This window comes from Urocampus carinirostris, unplaced genomic scaffold (genome assembly GCF_059441175.1).
Source record: "Urocampus carinirostris isolate Australia breed hairy pipefish unplaced genomic scaffold, RoL_Ucar_1.0 HiC_scaffold_53, whole genome shotgun sequence".
NCBI lineage: Eukaryota > Metazoa > Chordata > Actinopteri > Syngnathiformes > Syngnathidae > Urocampus > Urocampus carinirostris.
The window spans coordinates 30,001-40,000 of NW_028283160.1; the positions used below are offsets into that span (position 1 = coordinate 30,001).

The 10,000-nt window shown below is 56.4% G+C and overlaps 1 non-coding gene across 1 annotated transcript; it reads right to left on the bottom strand.

Annotated features, from left to right (window-relative positions):
* Window positions 1–340: 340 nt before the first annotated feature.
* Window positions 341–2,327, bottom strand: LOC148345332 (18S ribosomal RNA). The gene has a single exon (XR_015848666.1). It is a non-coding gene; the product is annotated as an 18S ribosomal RNA (ribosomal RNA).
* Window positions 2,328–10,000: the final 7,673 nt, after the last annotated feature.

Consider the following 10,000-nt stretch of genomic DNA (forward strand, 5'->3'; position numbering starts at 1 on the left):
TCCCCGGTTACGGGGGTCCCGCGCACGGCCGCCGCCTTTCGCCCGTCGCTGGCGGTCGCCTGTCGTCGCGCCGCGCCGCGCTACTGGGGTCGTCGGACGAGCGCGCTACCCCGCTCGCACGGAGGTAGCGCGACATCGCCCGCCGCCTTTTCTCGCCTCGCGCCGCGCCGCGTGGCGCCCGCCGAACTCGCTCCGACGCGCGGCCCGGGAGTGACCCGCGCCGCGCCCCCCGTCCCGTCCCGTCCCGGTCTACCCTCTTCCTCCGCCTGCGACGACCCGCCGCCCTCGGCGTCTGGCTCGTCGGGGGTGTACCGAGGCGGATCTGCTGCCGCTCGTACGTTAATGATCCTTCTGCAGGTTCACCTACAGAAACCTTGTTACGACTTTTACTTCCTCTAGATAGTCAAGTTCGACCGTCTTCTGGCACACCGCCGGAGCCGGGGCCGGCCCCGGCGGGGACTATCCGAGGACCTCACTAAGCCATCCGATCGGTAGTAGCGACGGGCGGTGTGTACAAAGGGCAGGGACTTAATCAACGCAGGCTAATGACCCGCGCTTACTGGGAATTCCTCGTTGGTGGGAAATAATTGCAATCCCCAGGCCCTGTCACGAGCGGGGTTCATAGGATTACCCGCGCCTGCCGGCGCGGGGATAGACGACGCGCTTATACGCTCAGTGTGGCGCGCGTGCAGCCCCGGACATCTAAGGGCATCACAGACCTGTTATTGCTCATTCTCGTGTGGCTGAGAGCCACTTGTCCCTCTAAGAAGTTTTCTGCCGCCGACCGCGCGGGGGGCCGCGGTACTATTTAGTATGTTTGAGTCTCGTTCGTTATCGGAATTAACCAGACAAATCGCTCCACCAACTACGAACGGCCATGCACCACCACCCACGGTATCGAGAAAGAGCCTTCAATCTGTCAATCCTTTCCGTGTCCGGGCCGGGTGAGGTTTCCCGTGTTGAGTCAAATTAAGCCGCATGCTCCACTCCTGGTGGTGCCCTTCCGTCAATTCCTTTAAGTTTCAGCTTTGCAACAATACTCCCCCCGGAACCCAGACACTTGGTCGGTTTCCCGGGTGCTGCTCGGCGGGTCATGGGAATAACGCCGCCGGATCGCGAGTCGGCATCGTTTATGGTCGGAACTAGGACGGTATCTGATCGTCTTCGAACCTCCGACTTTCGTTCTTGATTAATGAAAACATTCTTGGCAAATGCTTTCGCTCTCGTCCGTCTTGCGCCGGTCCAAGAATTTCACCTCTAGCGGCGCAGTACGAATGCCCCCGGCCGTCCCTCTTAATCATGGCCCCAGTTCATGACAACCCACAAAATAGAACCGGAGTCCTATTCCATTATTCCCAGCTGCGATATGCAGGGGCGGCCGTGTGGCCTGCTTTGAACACTCTAATTTCCTCAAAGTAAACGCTTCGGGCCCCGCGAGTGACACCCAGCGAAGGGCATCACGGGGGCTTTTGCCGAGAGGCAGGGGCTGGGACAGACGGATGCACGCCTCGCGGCGGACCGTCAGCTCGCGTCCCGGGGTCCAACTAGGAGCTTTTTAACTGCAGCAACTTTAAAATACGCTATTGGAGCTGGAATTACCGCGGCTGCTGGCACCAGACTTGCCCTCCAATGGATGCTGGCCGATGGGTTTGTGTTCGGCTCATTCCAATTACGGAGACTCGAACGAGTCCCGTATTGTTATTTTTCGTCACTACCTCCCCGTGTCGGGAGTGGGTAATTTGCGCGCCTGCTGCCTTCCTTGGATGTGGTAGCCGTTTCTCATGCTCCCTCTCCGGAATCGAACCCTGATTCCCCGTTACCCGTGGTCACCATGGTAGGCGCAGAGTCTACCATCGAAAGTTGATAGGGCAGACATTCGAATGAGTCGTCGCCGCCTCGGGTGGGCGAGCGATCGGCACGAGGTTATCCTGAGTCAACACAAAGGGGGGGCCGGGCCGGCGGAACGAGGACCGGCGCGCGCGGAGCCGCCCGCGCCGCTTACGCCCCCGCCCGGAGAGGCGGAGGCCGGACGCGGGGGACGCGCGCGACGGCTGAGCCCCCGCCCGCCGGACACCGCGTGGGTTTTTGTGTCTGATAAATGCACGCGTCCCCGGGGCGAGGCCGGAGCCCCGCCCGCGAGTCGGCGCTCGTTTGCATGTATTAGCTCTGGATTTGCCACAGTTATCCAAGTAACGGTGGAGCGATCAAAGGAACCATAACTGATTTAATGAGCCGTTCGCAGTTTCACTGTACTGGCCATTCGTACTTAGACATGCATGGCTTAATCTTGAAAACAAGCATATGCTACTGGCAGGATCAACCAGAGTGCGTCTGCCGCCGGGGGGGCGCTGCTGGTGGCGGTGCGGCCCTGGTCCGGGACGAGGCTGTGGCTACAGCCGGGCCCGGGGGGCCGCGCGACACTCGTATACGTTCGGACGGGCTGACGAGCGGGTGTCGTGAAACGATGTTTCGCGCGGAGCCCTAGCACGCGTGGCGTCGGGCTCCGCGACGGTCGGACGTCTGGGTGTGGCTCGAGACGGAAGCTCGACCTCGGTTCGTCTTGGTTCTGCCGCCAAAAGGTTCACGCCGAGGCATGGTTTCGCAAGAGGGCCCCGCGAGTGCCAGCCGTGGATCCCGCCTCACTCGTAACTCGTATCGGATTCGTCCGGCCTCACTTTCGTTCGCACATCGGACAGTTATACGTGTGCTTTAGTAGCTTCCGTTCCCTCTTAGTGAGGCCGTCCGTACGTACCGCCCCAGCTCTTTCTGAGGCGGGTATCCACTCGGCTCGGGGGGGCCCAACGTTTGCCTAGTATCCTCGGCGCTGGAGCTTGACCCGCAAAGCCGGAGGAGCCGCACGCCCGAACACCGGCTTGCGCCGGCCGACGTGGGCCCTCCGAGGCGGGTCTCGTGTGCCAATCGCTCAGTTGGGGAACCGGCAGGCCCGTGGGCCGACGCCGGCTCACCCGGGGGTGAAGGGTGCTTCGATGGAGGCCCCCTGTCAGCCTCCGCGGAAGTCCGGCTTCAATACTTTAAAGTTTGAAAAACTTAGACATTTTTCGAGAACCGGAGCTTAGAGGGGTACATGCAAAAGCCAGGGCCGCGGGAAGCGCCCTAAATACTTCAATACTTTAAAATTTGAAAAACTTAGAAATTTTTCGAGAACCGGCATCTTCCCTCGGTAATTGCGAGATGCGAGGCCGCCCCTAGCCTCTGCTCTGTCGGACTCAATGGTCACGGGTGGCCGCTGATTAGCCCTGGTGCTCACCTCTCAAAATTGCGAGTCCCTAATATAATTCTGGCTGTCGGCTGGAGAAGGGGGTATAAAATCGGCACTTGAGGGAACGCCGGGCCCTCAAGTTTGGGGCCCTCTAGCGGATTTTTGAGGTACTGCACTCCCATTGGAAATGCATTGCCCATAGGAATACATGGGCGCTCCGTCCACTACAATGTAATTCCCTCACAATATCTGCCCCCGCGTGGCCGCGCGATGCTACTGCTGCCCCGTTGGGAATGAATGGGCCTTTCGGAGGCCATAAATACAGCGCCGCTGCATGGATTTTGGCGGTACTGCGGCTGTCGTTGAAAATACATGGACCCGTCTGAATGAATGGGCCTTTCGGATTCCATAAACCCAGCGCCGCTGCATGGATTTTGGCGGTACTGCGGCTGTCGCTGAAAATACATGGACCCGTCTGAATGAATGGGCCTTTCGGAGGCCATAAACTCAGCGCCGCTGCATGGATTTTGGCGGTACTGCGGCTGTCGCTGAAAATACATGGACCCGTCTGAATGAATGGACAAAATATAAATCAGACACTACAGAACACAAGCATAATCCAAGATTACAAAATCATCTCAGCCTTTAAAAGAAACAAAAACCTGAAAGACTACTTAGTAAAAAGTAAATTACCAGAAATCAACATAACACAAACGCAGGGCCCCACATTCTACAAACAAGCCACCACAGTTAGGAACACCGTCACCAACACAAACTACCTAATTAAACAAACAATCACACCTACTAGGGAAAACTGAAAATACATGGACCCGTCTGAATGTATGGGCCTTTCGGAGGCCATAAACTCAGCGCCGGGCCAGTGTTTGGGGAATTGTGCCCGTCACTAGTGGCTGAATACATAATAATAATAATAATAATAATAATTCCCTTGTATTGTCATTCTGTGTAACAATGTACACAGAACGAAATGTCGATTGCACTGGGCTAGTGTTGAGGGAACGTCGGGCCCTCAAGTTCGGTGGCTTGGAGCGGATTTTTGAGGTACTGCACTCCCATTGGAAATGCATGGGCGCTCCGTCCACTACCATGTAATTCCCTCACAATATCTGCCCCTGCGTGGCCGCGGGATGCTACTGCAGCCCCGTTGGGAATGAATGGGCCTTTCGGAGGCCATAAATACAGCGCCGCTGCATGGATTTTGGCGGTACTGCGGCTGTCGTTGAAAATACATGGACCCGTCTGAATGAATGGGCCTTTCGGATTCCATAAACCCAGCGCCGCTGCATGGATTTTGGCGGTACTGCGGCTGTCGCTGAAAATACATGGACCCGTCTGAATGAATGGGCCTTTCGGAGGCCATAAACTCAGCGCCGCTGCATGGATTTTGGCGGTACTGCGGCTGTCGCTGAAAATACATGGACCCGTCTGAATGAATGGACAAAATATAAATCAGACACTACAGAACACAAGCATAATCCAAGATTACAAAATCATCTCAGCCTTTAAAAGAAACAAAAACCTGAAAGACTACTTAGTAAAAAGTAAATTACCAGAAATCAACATAACACAAACGCAGGGCCCCACATTCTACAAACAAGCCACCACAGTTAGGAACACCGTCACCAACACAAACTACCTAATTAAACAAACAATCACACCTGCTACGGAAAACTGAAAATACATGGACCCGTCTGAATGTATGGGCCTTTCGGAGGCCATAAACTCAGCCAGCGCCGGGCCAGTGTTTGGGGTATTGTGCCCGCCACTAGTGGCTGAATACATCATAATTATAATAATAATAATAATAATTCCCTTGTATTGTCATTCTGTGTAACAATGTACACAGAACGAAATGTCGATTGCACTGGGCTAGTGTTGAGGGAACGTCGGGCCCTCAAGTTCGGTGGCTTGGAGCGGATTTTTGAGGTACTGCACTCCCATTGGAAATGCATGGGCGCTCCGTCCACTACCATGTAATTCCCTCACAATATCTGCCCCCGCGTGGCCGCGGGATGCTACTGCAGCCCCGTTGGGAATGAATGGGCCTTTCGGAGGCTATAAATCCAGCGCCGCTGCATGGATTTTGGCGGTACTGCGGCTGTCGCTGAAAATACATGGACCCGTCTGAATGTATGGGCCTTTCGGAGGCCATAAACTCAGCGCCTCTGCATGGATTTTGGCGGTACTGCGGCTGTCGCTGAAAATACATGGACCCGTCTGAATGAATGGGCCTTTCGGAGGCCATAAATCCAGCGCCGCTGCATGGATTTTGGCGGTACTGCGGCTGTCGCTGAAAATACATGGACCCGTCTGAATGAATGGACAAAATATAAATCAGACACTACAGAACACAAGCATAATCCAAGATTACAAAATCATCTCAGCCTTTAAAAGAAACAAAAACCTGAAAGACTACTTAGTAAAAAGTAAATTACCAGAAATCAACATAACACAAACGCAGGGCCCCACATTCTACAAACAAGCCACCACAGTTAGGAACACCGTCACCAACACAAACTACCTAATTAAACAAACAATCACACCTGCTACGGAAAACTGAAAATACATGGACCCGTCTGAATGTATGGGCCTTTCGGAGGCCATAAACTCAGCCAGCGCCGGGCCAGTGTTTGGGGTATTGTGCCCGCCACTAGTGGCTGAATACATCATAATTATAATAATAATAATAATAATTCCCTTGTATTGTCATTCTGTGTAACAATGTACACAGAACGAAATGTCGATTGCACTGGGCTAGTGTTGAGGGAACGTCGGGCCCTCAAGTTCGGTGGCTTGGAGCGGATTTTTGAGGTACTGCACTCCCATTGGAAATGCATGGGCGCTCCGTCCACTACCATGTAATTCCCTCACAATATCTGCCCCTGCGTGGCCGCGGGATGCTACTGCAGCCCCGTTGGTAATGAATGGGCCTTTCGGAGGCCATAAATACAGCGCCGCTGCATGGATTTTGGCGGTACTGCTGCTGTCGCTGAAAATACATGGACCCGTCTGAATGAATGGGCCTTTCGGAGGCCATAAACTCAGCGCCTCTGCATGGATTTTGGCGGTACTGCGGCTGTCGCTGAAAATACATGGACCCGTCTGAATGAATGGGCCTTTCGGAGGCCATAAATCCAGCGCCGCTGCATGGATTTTGGCGGTACTGCTGCTGTCGTTGAAAATACATGGACCCGTCTGAATGTATGGGCCTTTCGGAGGCCATATACTCAGCGCCGGGCCGGTGTTTGGGGAATCGTGCCCGCCACTAGTGGCTGAATCCCGGGCTAGTGTTGGGGGACTTGTGCCCGCCAATAGTGGCTGAATCCCGGGCTAGTGTTGGGGGACTTGTGCCCGCCAATAGTGGCTGAAATCCGCGCCGGTGTTTGGGGAAATGTGCGCGTATTATCGGGCCGGTGTTTGGGGAATTGCGCGCGTATTATCGGGCCGGTGTTTGGGGAATTGCGCGCGTATTATCGGGCCGGTGTTTGGGGAATTGTGCGCGTATTATCGGGCCGGTGTTTGGGGATTTGCGCGCGTATTATCGGGCCGGTGTTTGGGGAATTGTGCCCGCCACTAGTGGCTGAGAACTTGGCTAGTGTTTGGGGACTTGTGCCCGCCACTAGTGGCTGAAATCCGGGCCGGTGTTTGGGGAATTGTGCGCATATTATCGGGCCGGTGTTTGGGGATATGCGCGCGTATTATCGGACCGGTGTTTGGGGAATTGTGCCCGCCACTAGTGGCTGAATCCCGGGCTAGTGTTGGGGGACTTGTGCCCGCCAATAGTGGCTGAAATCCGCGCCGGTGTTTGGGGAATTGTGCGCGTATTATCGGGCCGGTGTTTGGGGATATGCGCGCGTATTATCGGACCGGTGTTTGGGGAATTGTGCCCGCCACTAGTGGCTGAGAACTTGGCTAGTGTTTGGGGACTTGTGCCCGCCACTAGTGGCTGAATCCCGGGCTAGTGTTGGGGGACTTGTGCCCGCCACTAGTGGCTGAAATCTGGGCCGGTGTTTGGGGAATTGTGCGCGTATTATCGGGCCGGTGTTTGGGGATATGCGCGCGTATTATCGGACCGGTGTTTGGGGAATCGTGCCCGCCACTAGTGGCTGAATCCCGGGCTAGTGTTGAGGGACTTGTGCCCGCCAATAGTGGCTGAAATCCGCGCCGGTGTTTGGGGAATTGTGCGCGTATTATCGGGCCGGTGTTTGGGGATATGCGCGCGTATTATCGGACCGGTGTTTGGGGAATCGTGCCCGCCACTAGTGGCTGAATCCCGGGCTAGTGTTGAGGGACTTGTGCCCGCCAATAGTGGCTGAAATCCGCGCCGGTGTTTGGGGAATTGTGCGCGTATTATCGGGCCGGTGTTTGGGGATATGCGCGCGTATTATCGGACCGGTGTTTGGGGAATTGTGCCCGCCACTAGTGGCTGAGAACTTGGCTAGTGTTGGGGGACTTGTGCCCGCCACTAGTGGCTGAAATCCGGGCCGGTGTTTGGGGAATTGTGCGCGTATTATCGGGCCGGTGTTTGGGGATATGCGCGCGTATTATCGGACCGGTGTTTGGGGAATCGTGCCCGCCACTAGTGGCTGAATCCCGGGCTAGTGTTGAGGGACTTGTGCCCGCCAATAGTGGCTGAAATCCGCGCCGGTGTTTGGGGAATTGTGCGCGTATTATCGGGCCGGTGTTTGGGGATATGCGCGCGTATTATCGGACCGGTGTTTGGGGAATTGTGCCCGCCACTAGTGGCTGAGAACTTGGCTAGTGTTGGGGGACTTGTGCCCTCCAATAGTGGCTGAAATCCGCGCCGGTGTTTGGGGAATTGTGCGCGTATTATCGGGCCGGTGTTTGGGGATATGCGCGCGTATTATCGGACCGGTGTTTGGGGAATCGTGCCCGCCACTAGTGGCTGAATCCCGGGCTAGTGTTGGGGGACTTGTGCCCGCCACTAGTGGCTGAAATCCGGGCCGGTGTTTGGGGAATTGCGCGCGTATTATCGGGCCGGTGTTTGGGGATATGCGCGCGTATTATCGGACCGGTGTTTGGGGAATTGTGCCCGCCACTAGTGGCTGAATCCCGGGCTAGTGTTGGGGGACTTGTGCCCGCCAATAGTGGCTGAAATCCGCGCCGGTGTTTGGGGAATTGTGCGCGTTTTATCGGGCCGGTGTTTGGGGATATGCGCGCGTATTATCGGACCGGTGTTTGGGGAATCGTGCCCGCCACTAGTGGCTGAATCCCGGGCTAGTGTTGGGGGACTTGTGCCCGCCAATAGTGGCTGAAATCCGCGCCGGTGTTTGGGGAATTGTGCGCGTTTTATCGGGCCGGTGTTTGGGGATATGCGCGCGTATTATCGGACCGGTGTTTGGGGAATCGTGCCCGCCACTAGTGGCTGAATCCCGGGCTAGTGTTGAGGGACTTGTGCCCGCCAATAGTGGCTGAAATCCGCGCCGGTGTTTGGGGAATTGTGCGCGTATTATCGGGCCGGTGTTTGGGGATATGCGCGCGTATTATCGGACCGGTGTTTGGGGAATTGTGCCCGCCACTAGTGGCTGAGAACTTGGCTAGTGTTGGGGGACTTGTGCCCGCCACTAGTGGCTGAAATCCGGGCCGGTGTTTGGGGAATTGTGCGCGTATTATCGGGCCGGTGTTTGGGGATATGCGCGCGTATTATCGGACCGGTGTTTGGGGAATCGTGCCCGCCACTAGTGGCTGAATCCCGGGCTAGTGTTGAGGGACTTGTGCCCGCCAATAGTGGCTGAAATCCGCGCCGGTGTTTGGGGATATGCGCGCGTATTATCGGACCGGTGTTTGGGGAATTGTGCCCGCCACTAGTGGCTGAGAACTTGGCTAGTGTTGGGGGACTTGTGCCCGCCACTAGTGGCTGAAATCCGGGCCGGTGTTTGGGGATATGCGCGCGTATTATCGGGCCGGTGTTTGGGGATATGCGCGCGTATTATCGGACCGGTGTTTGGGGAATTGTGCGCGTATTATCGGGCCGGTGTTTGGGGATATGCGCGCGTATTATCGGACCGGTGTTTGGGGAATTGTGCCCGCCACTAGTGGCTGAGAACTGGGCTAGTGTTGGGGGACTTGTGCCCTCCAATAGTGGCTGAAATCCGCGCCGGTGTTTGGGGAATTGTGCGCGTATTATCGGGCCGGTGTTTGGGGATATGCGCGCGTATTATCGGACCGGTGTTTGGGGAATTGTGCCCGCCACTAGTGGCTGAGAACTTGGCTAGTGTTGGGGGACTTGTGCCCGCCACTAGTGGCTGAAATCCGGGCCGGTGTTTGGGGATATGCGCGCGTATTATCGGGCCGGTGTTTGGGGATATGCGCGCGTATTATCGGACCGGTGTTTGGGGAATTGTGCCCGCCACTAGTGGCTGAATCCCGGGCTAGTGTTGGGGGACTAGTGGTCGTAAAACCGGGCCGGTGTTTGGGGACTTATAGGCCGACACTAGTGGCTCAAAACCGGGCTGCCGTTTGGGGACTTGTCGGGCCAACATTGGCTTGCAGCACTTGGAAAATTGCACTAAGTCCGATTGTCGGGTCACCAGGGGCTCGTGGGACTTAGAATTTGTGCCACTCCCCGGCCAGTGTTTGGGGACTGGCTGCCGCCTCCTGTGGGCCGGTCCCCGGCTGGTGTTTGGGGACCGGCTGCCGCCTCCTGTGGGCCGGTCCCCGGCTGGTGTTTGGGGACCGGCTGCCGCCTCCTGTGGGCCGGTCCCCGGCCGGTGTTTGGGGACCGGCTGCCGCCTCTTG